Genomic DNA, 11,991 nt, shown 5'->3' with positions numbered 1-11,991 from the left:
ACGCGCCTTCTTCAGCGCCGGAGTCATGCCAGAGTCAGCCCGTCTGCGCCCGAGCCCGAGCCCGACAGCCATGGCTCAGACTCTTTTGCACCCCAGATACTTATCACAGGTACCTACTAGTAGAGTTATAAATGGACCCAATACAACTCCTCGTCTCATAAAATATAGTTCTGAGCAATTAATGGCTCTGAGATCCCCTATACAACTGCCCTGCTGTCTTTTTGAGTTAGACAGAGAGAATAATGCTTGCCACACCTGTACTCTTGCTATAAACTCTGTTGGGATAAAAGATAAAAAAAAATGGAGGATAGAATCCATAAAAACTATTCGAACTTTGATTCTGGACTATTCACATTTCTTAGCCTGAACTGCCGCTCCCTACCAAAACACAAGACGGAGATATTTAACTTACTACTAGATGAGGCTCCTGACGCTTCAGGCAAGTTCCGGACCTGATGTTGCCATGGCTCTCCCTGATGCATACGCGATTATACGACTTGACAGGATAAATAAACTAGGAGGAGGCATAGCCATCATTTTTAAAAAAATCTATAACTGATTTCAAAAAATTCCCATGCGCCGGGTGCGAAGGTGGCATTTTTAAAATTATACTGGCCCCTAATTTTACCTTCTCAGGAGCACTTATTTATCGACCGCCCGATGCGGCATCAAACTGGTTGACCAATATTTCAGAATTTATTGGCCCCTTAGTAATGAAGGCTGCTAACTTCACAAATATTGGTGATTTGAATTTACATTTGGACAATGATCATTGTATAAATGCCACTGAACTTATTGCTGATCTTGCGTCTCTTAACTTAACCTTTAAAAACTCTGGCCCCACGCACATCGCTGGTCATCTATTGGATCCAATCTTTTCCAATATTACTAACATGGGCACTTTCCCTGCCTTGCCCATTCCTTGGTCAGACCACTTTCCCATTAAATTCTCATTTCGAGTACAACTGTCAAATAAGGACATATCATCGGTTCCAACCCATGTTGTTAGAAAATGGAAAAGATTAGATATTAACATTCTGAATACTTTTCTAGAGGACACTACGCCTTGCACTAAATCAAGAGTGCAAAATCTTTCGACATCTGTCCAAACATGGCTTATGACAGCCATCGACTCATGTCTGCCCAAAACGAAGCTAAAAGGTCAAAATCAGCTCCCCCCTGCCCCATGGTTCAATGAATCTTTAAAGCAAGAAAAAACTAAATGTAAAAATGCTGAACGCCAGTGGAGGAAAACTTACTCCCTAGAAACCAAGAAGGAATATAAAATAAAACTAACACACTATCAAAAGATGTGTAGCAAAGCTAAAGCAGCATTTGTATGTACCAAAATTACTGAAGCCTTAAAGCAATCAAACACTTTTTAAAATAGTGAAAGAGCTGGCTGGCTCAAATACTTCACAAACCCCACCTGACCTTACTAAAACACAATGTGACCAACTAGCTACCTTTTTTGTAAACAAAGTGGATAAAATATATCAGAGCATCGAACAAGAACAGAATGAACAAAACGAAGCTAATATGGATGTTCATAATTCCTCCCTTGACAGACCGAGCAACCTTACTGACATACTAGACCCTAGTGTCTGCGACATTCATACCATCTCACTAGAAAATTGGCCCATGCTTAATATTGATACTGTTATCGACCTAATTAATACGATCAAATTGGGCTCACCAAGAGACCCATTACCATGCTCCATCCAAAAATTGCTTAGTAGGAAAGCTATGTCTATTATTACCGACCTTTTAAATACATCCCTAAAGGAAGAACATGTGCCAGATGAATGGAAACATGCAATGATCCATCCACTGCTAAAAAAAGCTGATGCTGATCCAAACTTGCCTTCTAACTTCCGGCCAATTTCTCTCCTCCCCATTTTTGCTAAGATCCTGGAGAAACACGTTCACCGATCTCTCACGGACTTTATAACCACGCATGACCTGTTGCCATCCCATCAGTCAGGCTTTCGCGCAGGCTTCTCAACTGAGACTACCTTGTTAGGTGTTACAGAGAATATCCGCGCTATGATAGATAGAGGAGAAACGGTGGCTCTTGTGCTTCTTGACCTCAGTGCCGCATTTGATACGGTGTCACATGCGGTACTAATGCGGACTCTCCATTCAATAGGCATTCGTGGCGCTGCCTTAAATTGGATCAAATCATTGCTACAGAATAGAACGTTCCAAGTCTTTTCTCAATCTGCCTGCTCAGATACTCTTACCTTCAAACATGGAGTACCACAAGGCTCGATTTTAAGCCCGCTACTTTTTATCTGTCTATGAGTCCGCTCCCAAAAGTAGTAGAAGAGACTGGTTTGCTGATGTTCTCCTACACTGACGATTCTCAGCTTCTCTTCTCTCTCTCCTCGTCGGAAAGTGATAATCCCTCCACCTTAAATCTAGGATTGGGAAAAATTGCAGGGTGGATGCAAAAAAACATCCTCAAATTAAACGGTGATAAAAATGAGTGAATGGTCATGGGAAAAAATAAAGAACTTTGAGGACCTCAACATTGGACATCAGAAATGGGTACTCCCCCAACTACACAAGCCCGTAATCCACGTTTCATTGTGGATGACTCGTTGAGTATGCACCAGCAAGCTGTGAAAACATCGGCTACTTGTTTCGCTATTCTAAAATGGCTAAAATAAATTTGCTGGATGCTACCAGAACACACTAAAAAAAAACGTCATCAATGCCTTAATAACATCCAGGCTTGATTACGGCAATGTGTTATATCTGGGGGCAAAAAAGGCAACGATCCGCAGACTGCAAACAGTGCAGAACGCAGCGGCGAGACTGTTAGGGAAAATTCCATTCTTCTCATCCACCGCCAAATTCATCCGAGAGCTGCATTGGCTGAGAATAGAGAACCGGATCAAATTCAAATCCCTATGCTTCATGCACAATATTTCCACCAAAAAAGCCCCCAAGTACTTACAAAATCTAGTCCGCACTTACCATCCTTCTCGGACTTTAAGATCTACAACAGCCAACAATTTTGTTATCCCTAAAATAAAACTATCACGCATGGGTGGCACATCCTTTGCTTTCCTTGGACCCTCATTGTGGAACGCTATGCCACAGACTCTGCGCTCTGAGACTAGCTACATGAAATTCAGGAAAACCTTAAAAACTTGGCTTTTTAACATCTAAGTCAGTTGTCCTGTCATTTACTACTGAATCATAGCGCCAGGAAACCCTTTGTTGGGTAGCTGTTGCGCTATATAAGCTAAATAAATAAATAAATAAATTCAATTGTTATTAAACCAGCCAACAAGAGGGGTTGGGGGGAATTGTCATGAGACAGCTCCCTCTAGGACGAAGAGGTTTTGCGACAATTGAAGATGAAAATCCCAGCCGTGAAATTACAACCAAAATTTACGACTTTACATCAAGAGCCCTGGAAGATGGATGGATATGTAAAAAAGAATTCAAATTTCCCAATAACATGGAATGTAGAATTCTGAATATTTACATTCTACCCAAGGTTTTTAAAAATCCTCTCCAACCTCCTGGATGTTCGATTATTTCGGCCTGTGGTTCCCTTTTCGAACCACTGGCGAAATATGCAGATGGGTTTCATAAACCGTTTGTTTTGAAGACTAAAGCGTATATTAGAGACGCTATGGACGTGATTAGTAAGGTTGAAGAATTTAGATTTGATGATACAAGACAATACCTTGCGACTTTTGACAGAGTCTTTCTTTTGCAATATGTTGCAAGATGAAGCACTATTCGTATTAAGAGAAGCATTCGAATATAGACCCACTCCACATGCAGTCACCACCACATCATTTTTTGGTTCCTTGACAACCCTGTGTTTAACCCCTCCCCTGCTGGTGACGGAACCACTCCGTCATCAGGCGTGGTCACGCTGTGCTGATGACGGAGCGGTTCCGTCATGGCCCGTCGGAACTGCTCCGGAACTGCTCCGTCATGAGCACAGCGCAACCGCGGCTGGTGACGGAGCGGTTCCGTCACCAGCATGGGCGCGCTGTGCGCCCCCCGCCCCCTTAGCACTACGGCAGAATAGCCGCCGCAGTGAAGGGGTTGAAGAATAACTTTCTCATTTAAGAGGAAGCTACATCTACAAATTAAAGGTGTTGCCACGGGCTGATATTTTGCCTCAGAACTAACTTAGAATAGACTACTTTGAGAATAAGTGCGTCTATGATAATACCAAACCATATAAGCCATATATACAGAAATGGTTCTGGTATATTGACGATATATTGATGATATTGGCAGGTGACTTGGCAAGACTGAATGGATTCGATGGGTGGCTATACTCCAGGACCTCAGACTTAAACTTTACTATTACATATGACACAAAAAACGAACGTCTTAGACCTAGTCATACAGAAACAGGGAGAGCACCTGGAAGTACGTCTGTTTACAAAATCCAATCATCATAACAATCCATTTTTCTAGTAACCACCCACGATCCCTCAAAGAGAATTTGCCACAGGGACAGTTTGTCCAAATCAGGAGAAACTGTACTAATAGAGGCGACTACTTTAAAAATTTTGAGACTTGAGTAAAAAGAAAAGCAATGAAAGATACCCCACAATTGGTTAAAAATACCATGAAAAGGCCGTGGTTCACACCCAGAGAGTTATTGAGTACTAAAATCTGGAAACCCACCCACCGAAAAGTTGACATACACCCTAAAGCCAATGAAAACAAAATATCTTATTACATCTTCATATTCCAAAACCCATGTTTTCATTCCATAGAGAAAACAATATGAGAAAAGATTTGAGAGGAATGTTAGGACTCCCCCCAGTTACGGGACATTACAAAAGACACTAAATTTATTGGCATTAGAGGTAAGACATGTAGTTTTTCAAATTGCAATACTAAAAACTTTGTTTTGTGTGCAATGCCCATGTGAAATGTTCTACATTGCCCAGTCCACCCTATCGGTTTAGCCAAGAATTCTACAACATAGGTCTACAATAGGATGCACAGTGCATGATGGTCCTCTAGTCCACCATTACATTGAATGTAAGCATTCAGAGGATGATATCAGTTTGATTGTGTTGTTTGTAATACAGACTAATTACTGTAGGGGCAATGTTGAGTCTGTACTCGATAGAACTGAAGCAAAAATGATAGAGATACGGGACAGCCATTCATGGCTTGAACAAATTTGATGAACTATGGGAACTATTGTAGAGCTTTGCACAGTATTGATTTATTGCCTTCCATGAACCATCTTGATGTAAAGTTACAGTTATCAGTTGGTTTATAAGGTTGACACAAGATAGTGTATCTATATGGTACTGCTATTTAAACACTTGAATGGTGCTGATGTGCAAACAATGGTGCTCTCCAAATCCGTCAAGATTAGCTTTTTCTATGATAATTACATGGGATTGATAATTAACTGTATAATATTTTTCTTTGAGGTGTTTAGATATAATTCTCAATGTTAGCAGTATGTTGAATTTATACTTCGAAAACTGTCTCTTGTTTCATAACCAATGGGTTCTTCACAAATGCCACAAGAGTGTGCCCTGAGCTATTTTAAAATGGCCATTTATTACGGATTTATTTAATCAGATTAGGACTAAGCATGAGCGAATTTTGCGGATCTCGCGTTCGCGAATTTTGCGGATTTGCGGATTCGCAATCCGCAAAATCCGCGAATTCCCGCGAATTTGCGGATTTTTTTTTTTTGTGTTCGCCCGTGTTTCTGCCAGTTCGCGAGGGTTTTGTACACTTTCGCAAATTGCGAATTTACCTGTCGGGTCGCAAGTTTCGCGAACTTGTTGTTTCTACGTGTCCAGCCTGTTTGGGACACTCTTCTTCATCACTGCCACTCTCTGTCACCACTGCCACTCTCTGACTACTCATGCCACCCTCTGGCCCACCCATGCCACCCTCTGTTTCATCACCACACCCTCTGGTTGTCCAGTGTACATTATTTTCGGCAAAGCAAAGCACACCTTCCCTGCCTCAAGTGACCTGAATTAATTTGGGGCTGATTAATGTGTCACAGAATATTTTTTTAGCTGGCACCTGCTTCCTTAGTGCGCCCTGATTAGTGATCTTTTGCACTTGCTAAGTGCTTTCATTGTTGCAAAATTAGTTACAACACCTGCCCTGCCCCAACTGACAATAATGAATTAGGGGCTGATTAATGGATTTTAACTTCCAGCCTGGCTCCTGCTTGTCTCCCTTAGCTGTAATTCAGGACCTTTGTGGCATATGTGTAACTATTCTGAGGTTCAGAGCAGGGTCACATAATAGTTTCAACTGGCAACTGAACTCTGGAGGGGCCCCTCAGGAAGCACTACAGGAAATGGCTACTAATGATGAGCCTGAACTTTTGAACCTGGTAAGTAGTTACTTTCAGTTTTGCTAAAATCGTATTTCTGCAATTTTGCACTTATTCGCGGGGCGCGAACTCACGCGAACTCACGCGAACAGTGCGAGCAGTGCGAGCAAAATCCGCTGCTCGCGGATTTGCGGATTTTGCGGGAGATTCGCAAATCTCGCGGATTGCGGATTTCCCGAAAATCCGCAAAATCCGCGAGCGGAACGGATTTTCCGCCCATGCCTAATTAGGACTTATTATACTTACCAACAGTCCTTGATGAGATGTCTGGGATCTACTTTTTGTCGTCATTTAGCTTAATTCATACTTGGATCCATCCATAACCTAGGAAAGAATTAACAGATTCCTTGTATCCTAGACTTCTAGGAATATTCCCTTCATTAATATAGGATCGGTTCGAAGTCTGGTAAGCTATTCTAAGATGGCGGACATGTCTTCTATTGATTCAGTTAACCACACTCTGCCACGAATAAGTTCGTGTCACTTGCACACACGCAATCCTTTTGACCTTTTAATGCCTTAGGAATGCATGCACCCTTAATTTCGTAATTGTCCCACAACTGTGGCAGATCTGAGTCTAGAGACCGACAGACGCGAGATGGAGTCCCAAAGAAAAATAATCTGTGTAGGGTAAACATACACAATCAGTTTAGTTAGCACCATAGAGACATTGTGCCTGGCATATATGTTGCCAGTAGACTCGATATTTAGCAGTTTTTTCGGTTACTTTGGAGATCTGATCGCAGAGCTTTAACGAGGACTGCACTACTCAGAAGAGACCATAGTGGATATTCTTCTCTATAAATCTGCTCGAAATGATCAGTAGACACATGATCATTTGCGGCTTGTCACTAAAGCACAAAAAGAACTGGACAGTGGATCAACCCTTCTTACGGCACCAAACATCAGAGATATTTTCCATACCTTAACATAAATCGGAAAAAACTTTGTGTGCAAAACTTCAACAGTGCCCTCTGTCCAAGAGCACCACTCTTACCATAGGGTCCAACAAATATTTTACAAAATATATTAAAGTTGCACCACCTCCTAATTTAGTATAATCAATATATTTTATACAGTTCACTAAATGAATGCAAATTCCTTCTACTGTGTTTTCGCAGGCAACGCATTTCGTTCTGAAACCGGAACTTCTTTAGGGCTGGAAAATTAAACATTTTACAAGCGTATAAAATCACCATCCCACATATATATATATATGTAAAACTAAGACATGAGCATGTACATAAAAATATATACAGCGTGTTACATCGATATAAATACAGACAATACAATACACCAAAAGAGCTTAAAATACATCACATATTGTGATTGTTACATTAAGTAACTTGCAATGATCATTTCATTTTTTCATTTAGAAAAATTTAGGCCAAAAGATAATGTCAGGTTCTAGCAGGGAAGAGCAAAAAGCAGAAAGTATAGTGAAAAATATATAGTAAGATCAGACCATAAGAAACTGCTACAAAACATCACAGTACATTCCTCTATCACGACCAAGCTTTGAAACAGGTTTCATGAACCTCACATACTAAAAGGAAGAGTTTGCTGTTATTCAGATTTACAAGCAAAAACCCTGTTCACTGGAGTACAGTTACCCAAACAAATCAGAAACTGCAGAAGGATTGATCCACTGTCCAGTTCTTTTTGTGCTTTATTGTTTTTGGATCAGAAGGGTACAACTCAGTCCAGGTTTACTGATCTATTTGAGCTGTACCGGGTGCTGTTGTGGTCAATTTAAATATAAACATGTCACAGTTTAATGGCAACAGGGAAGAAATGGCCAAGGGACTCTTCTCTGATATACAACCTTCTACTTCTAATATCACTAAAATACATACGAATGAAGGTCTGCGAACTAAGGTTCAAAAACTAGAAAGATTAAAGAAACAAGAAATGTCTCGCTGGTGGGACGGGATCACATTACAAAAATATCTTGATAATCAAAAAATACCACGAGGTCTAAGAATACTAATATTCCCGACCTTCGAGGACCTAGATGAGGAAGGACTAAAGGATTGGGATGAAAATTTACAACAAGAATCTAATACCATGATGCGTATTCCGATTATAGTAAATCAAAAAGAGACTAGCTAGAAATGGAGTTAGTTTGACATTAATAATGTTATTGTCATAGCGACTCAGTATCGTTTTGCCGATTGGTGGTGGCACCTGTTGGGTGTCTTTAGAAAGCCCTCACCCACCAACCTAGTTGGTGGCATGCTTCATCATCGGGCCCACCCAGTGACACCTAGCGTGTCCCGGGTGACACTCAGAAAAGAAAGTGGATAGCTTAAAACAAGACATTCTTAATCTTGAAAGAGAAATTGAGACCTCTAGTTTAAAATATATAGTTCAGAAAAACTATGAAATCATTGACAATGTGATTGAGTCCTACCAGGTATACCTAAGGGACAAGAAACTTCGAAAAATCAGCAGGGATGACAATGACTATAAGAATGGACGTATATACACATTTGCTCATAAATTTAATATGGTCAAGCCAGTAGGGGAAGGCAAAAGACTCAGAGAGGAATCAATTGATTCGCTCTCTGCTAGTAGCAGTTCGATTTCATCTATTGAAAGTAGCACCACCAAAGAAGGGGGTTCGACACCCACTACCTCTACTGTAAAATGTAATTTTTTATTGGAAATGGAGAGGATCAGATTAGGCAGCAAACTGGTAAGAAAGGAACAAAAACAAGGAGGGGCGGAAAAAGTTGGCGGGCCAAAAGTGATAAGGAAAGAAACGACCCATGCAATGGACACCTGGTCCAAGAAAGTTTAGATACAGACCTATGTAATCAGGATGAACAAAATGCTCTGACTATTGTTAATTTGTCAAATCGCTCACTCACAGATGTAGCAGTTGATGTTTTGCTAAGGGGACTTTGTTTTTGTCCCTCTTAATGGGGAGATCCATGTGAAATGACCATTGATTTTTTCAAATTTGTACGTTTGTTAAAATTAAAGGATCACTTTAAAAATTCTCCCAGTAGTATTGATTTAAATGTACAACCCTCACCAATAGTGACTCACACTGTCTCTGATCTTCTTAATTTTCAGATGTTGCTATCAATTCCAGGGGACAAATTCTTCTCGATTCAGACAATAAGGGATGATCTGGAGATAAGTGAGAATTTGGGGGTAACTTTTGGTTCAAAATCAAGATCTAAATGTATACCTAGCAATACACACAAAAACAGACCTGTTTAAAGAAAGAGTAACAAAAGACATGTACATTGATGGAGAGATCTGGCAAATATACACAATATCACTCAAACTAGACTAAAAAAGAAAAAGAGGCTGTGGAGGATTTATGAAAGGACACTTCAATTACCATTAAGGAGGCTGACAAGGGAGGGAATGTGGTTATCATGAACATAGTAGATTATTCAGCAGAAATAAAGTGACAACTTGAGGATCGGGTGTTATCAGAAAATTGCAAGCAGTCCCATTCCCTCCCTTGTCAGTTATATAAATGCCAAAATCTTTGACTGGGGCGAGAGTGGTCTACTTTCAGACTATGAGTTTAAATACCTCAAGGTTAACAAGCCACTCGCTCCTTGCATATACATTCTGCCAAAAATCCATACATAGGGTGCTTTCCCTCCGGGCCGGCCAATTATATCTGGCATTGGCTCACCCACTGAGCGGCTCTCCGAATAGGTTGATGGATTCCTCAAGCCTTTTGTCACTAATTTGCCAGCATACATACAGGACTCTAGGGACATCCTTGAGAAATTCTATGGCTTATGGTCAGATGATCTAATTTTTGTAACAATGGAGGTCTCTGGGTTGTATACCTGTATTCACAAGCATTTCGGTCTAATAGCAATACTATCTTTCCTTGCAACTCGTACAGCGGATCATGCTGACCATAACGAGATGCTTATCGAAATGATTGATATCATCTTTTCACAAAACTTTTTTCTACATGAGGGCACGTGGTTCCACCAGAACCAGGGGACTGCGATGGGGAGCAAATTTGCTCCCTCGTACGTGGGCCTCTTTAACCACATTGCTGCTTGAGAGATTCCTCTGCTGTGCTGGACAGCAATAAAAACGCGTGTGGTCATGACAAACTCAGCTTGTCATGAGCACAGGAGCACTGTACTGCATGACGAGCTGAGCTCGTGATGAGCATGGAAGGGGTTATGGGTTGGTGGGAGAGGGAGCATGCTTGGGGTAGATGTGCCTCCCCCTGGATGGTCAATATTGTCTTCTGGGGGAGGTATATCGATGATATAATGATGTTATGGAAAGGTACCCCAAGCCAGCTCCTGGAATTTCATGGGTTCCTAAATGACAACCCCCACAACGTACACCTTACGATGAAATACAGTCAGAGCAGTATAGAATTTTTGGACAACTTATTTTACATCAGAAATGGCAAAACAGAGAGTACTCTTTTTCGTAAGAGCACATCATGCAACAGTACATTGCATGCAGCAAGTGCTCACCCCAAATCAGTTATAAGGAACATCCCTTTTGGGGAAATGACACGAATCCGTCGGAACTGTAGTTCAGACGATGCATTTGGGGCTAACATCGAGGATTTGAAAACCAGGTTTAGACAGCGTGGTTATGACAAGGACACTTTGCTGAAAGCCAATCTGAGAATCAACAAAGTTCCAAAGGCGAGTACATTACAGAAAAAAAGAAACGTGGCAAAATTGATAAGGACAAGGGCCTACATTTAGCCTTTACTACACAATACACAAATAATAGTGCTGATCTTTTTGCCATACTTTAACGTCATTGGGGTCTCTTGTATGAAATTCCTATCTTGAGGGAATCAGTTACAACAAAACCTAAGGTAACATTCCGTCGGGGTAAGACACTTCATAACTTACTATGCCCAAGTTATCCCCGTAATATATCATCAAAAACATGGCTACCAACTGTTCCCATGGGTTTCTATACTTGCTCAGGTTATAATATGTGCATTTTTGGACTAAATAAAACGCTGAACTTTCAACATAATACTTGCAAAAGGTATGACATAAGACATTTCATTAATTGTTGTGTATATCATTGGATGTAACTGCAATAGGATCTATGTGGGCAGCACAGTGCGCCCTCTCAAATCACGGATACAGGAACATGTCCGTGCTATAAAAAATTTCAATTTAAAATATCCTTTGGCATATCACATAAGGGAACATCATGGTAAAGATAATAGGATTTGGTTCTATGGCATTGACCATGTCCCTATTCATCCCTGTGGAGGCAACAGGGATTTAAGCCTACGGAGAAGGGAAGCCATGTGGATTTATCGTCTTAGATGTGTAAAGAAGGGGCACAACACCGATGATGAAATACATTACTATCTGTAATAATTTTTTCTAAATATCTTGTATAAATTATTCTTGTCCTAGTTATTCGTAGGAATGTCCTTTCGGATACCTTGAATTAAATAAATATATGGGCTAAAGCTGTGCAGAGAAGTGGCCCAGTATCAATGATAAAATGCACTAGTATGTATACGTTTTTGATAGTCCCCCTCTGCTTTGGGGTTCTTGCCGTTTTTTTCTGAGTCCACTCTGCCTTTATTGCTCAATACTCTTTCCCTTCCCTTCTATATCTGCTCAATATAAATATATGGT

This window comes from Lissotriton vulgaris, chromosome 12, assembly GCF_964263255.1.
Source record: "Lissotriton vulgaris chromosome 12, aLisVul1.2, whole genome shotgun sequence".
Lineage (NCBI taxonomy): Eukaryota > Metazoa > Chordata > Amphibia > Caudata > Salamandridae > Lissotriton > Lissotriton vulgaris.
This window is presented reverse-complemented; position numbering follows the sequence as displayed.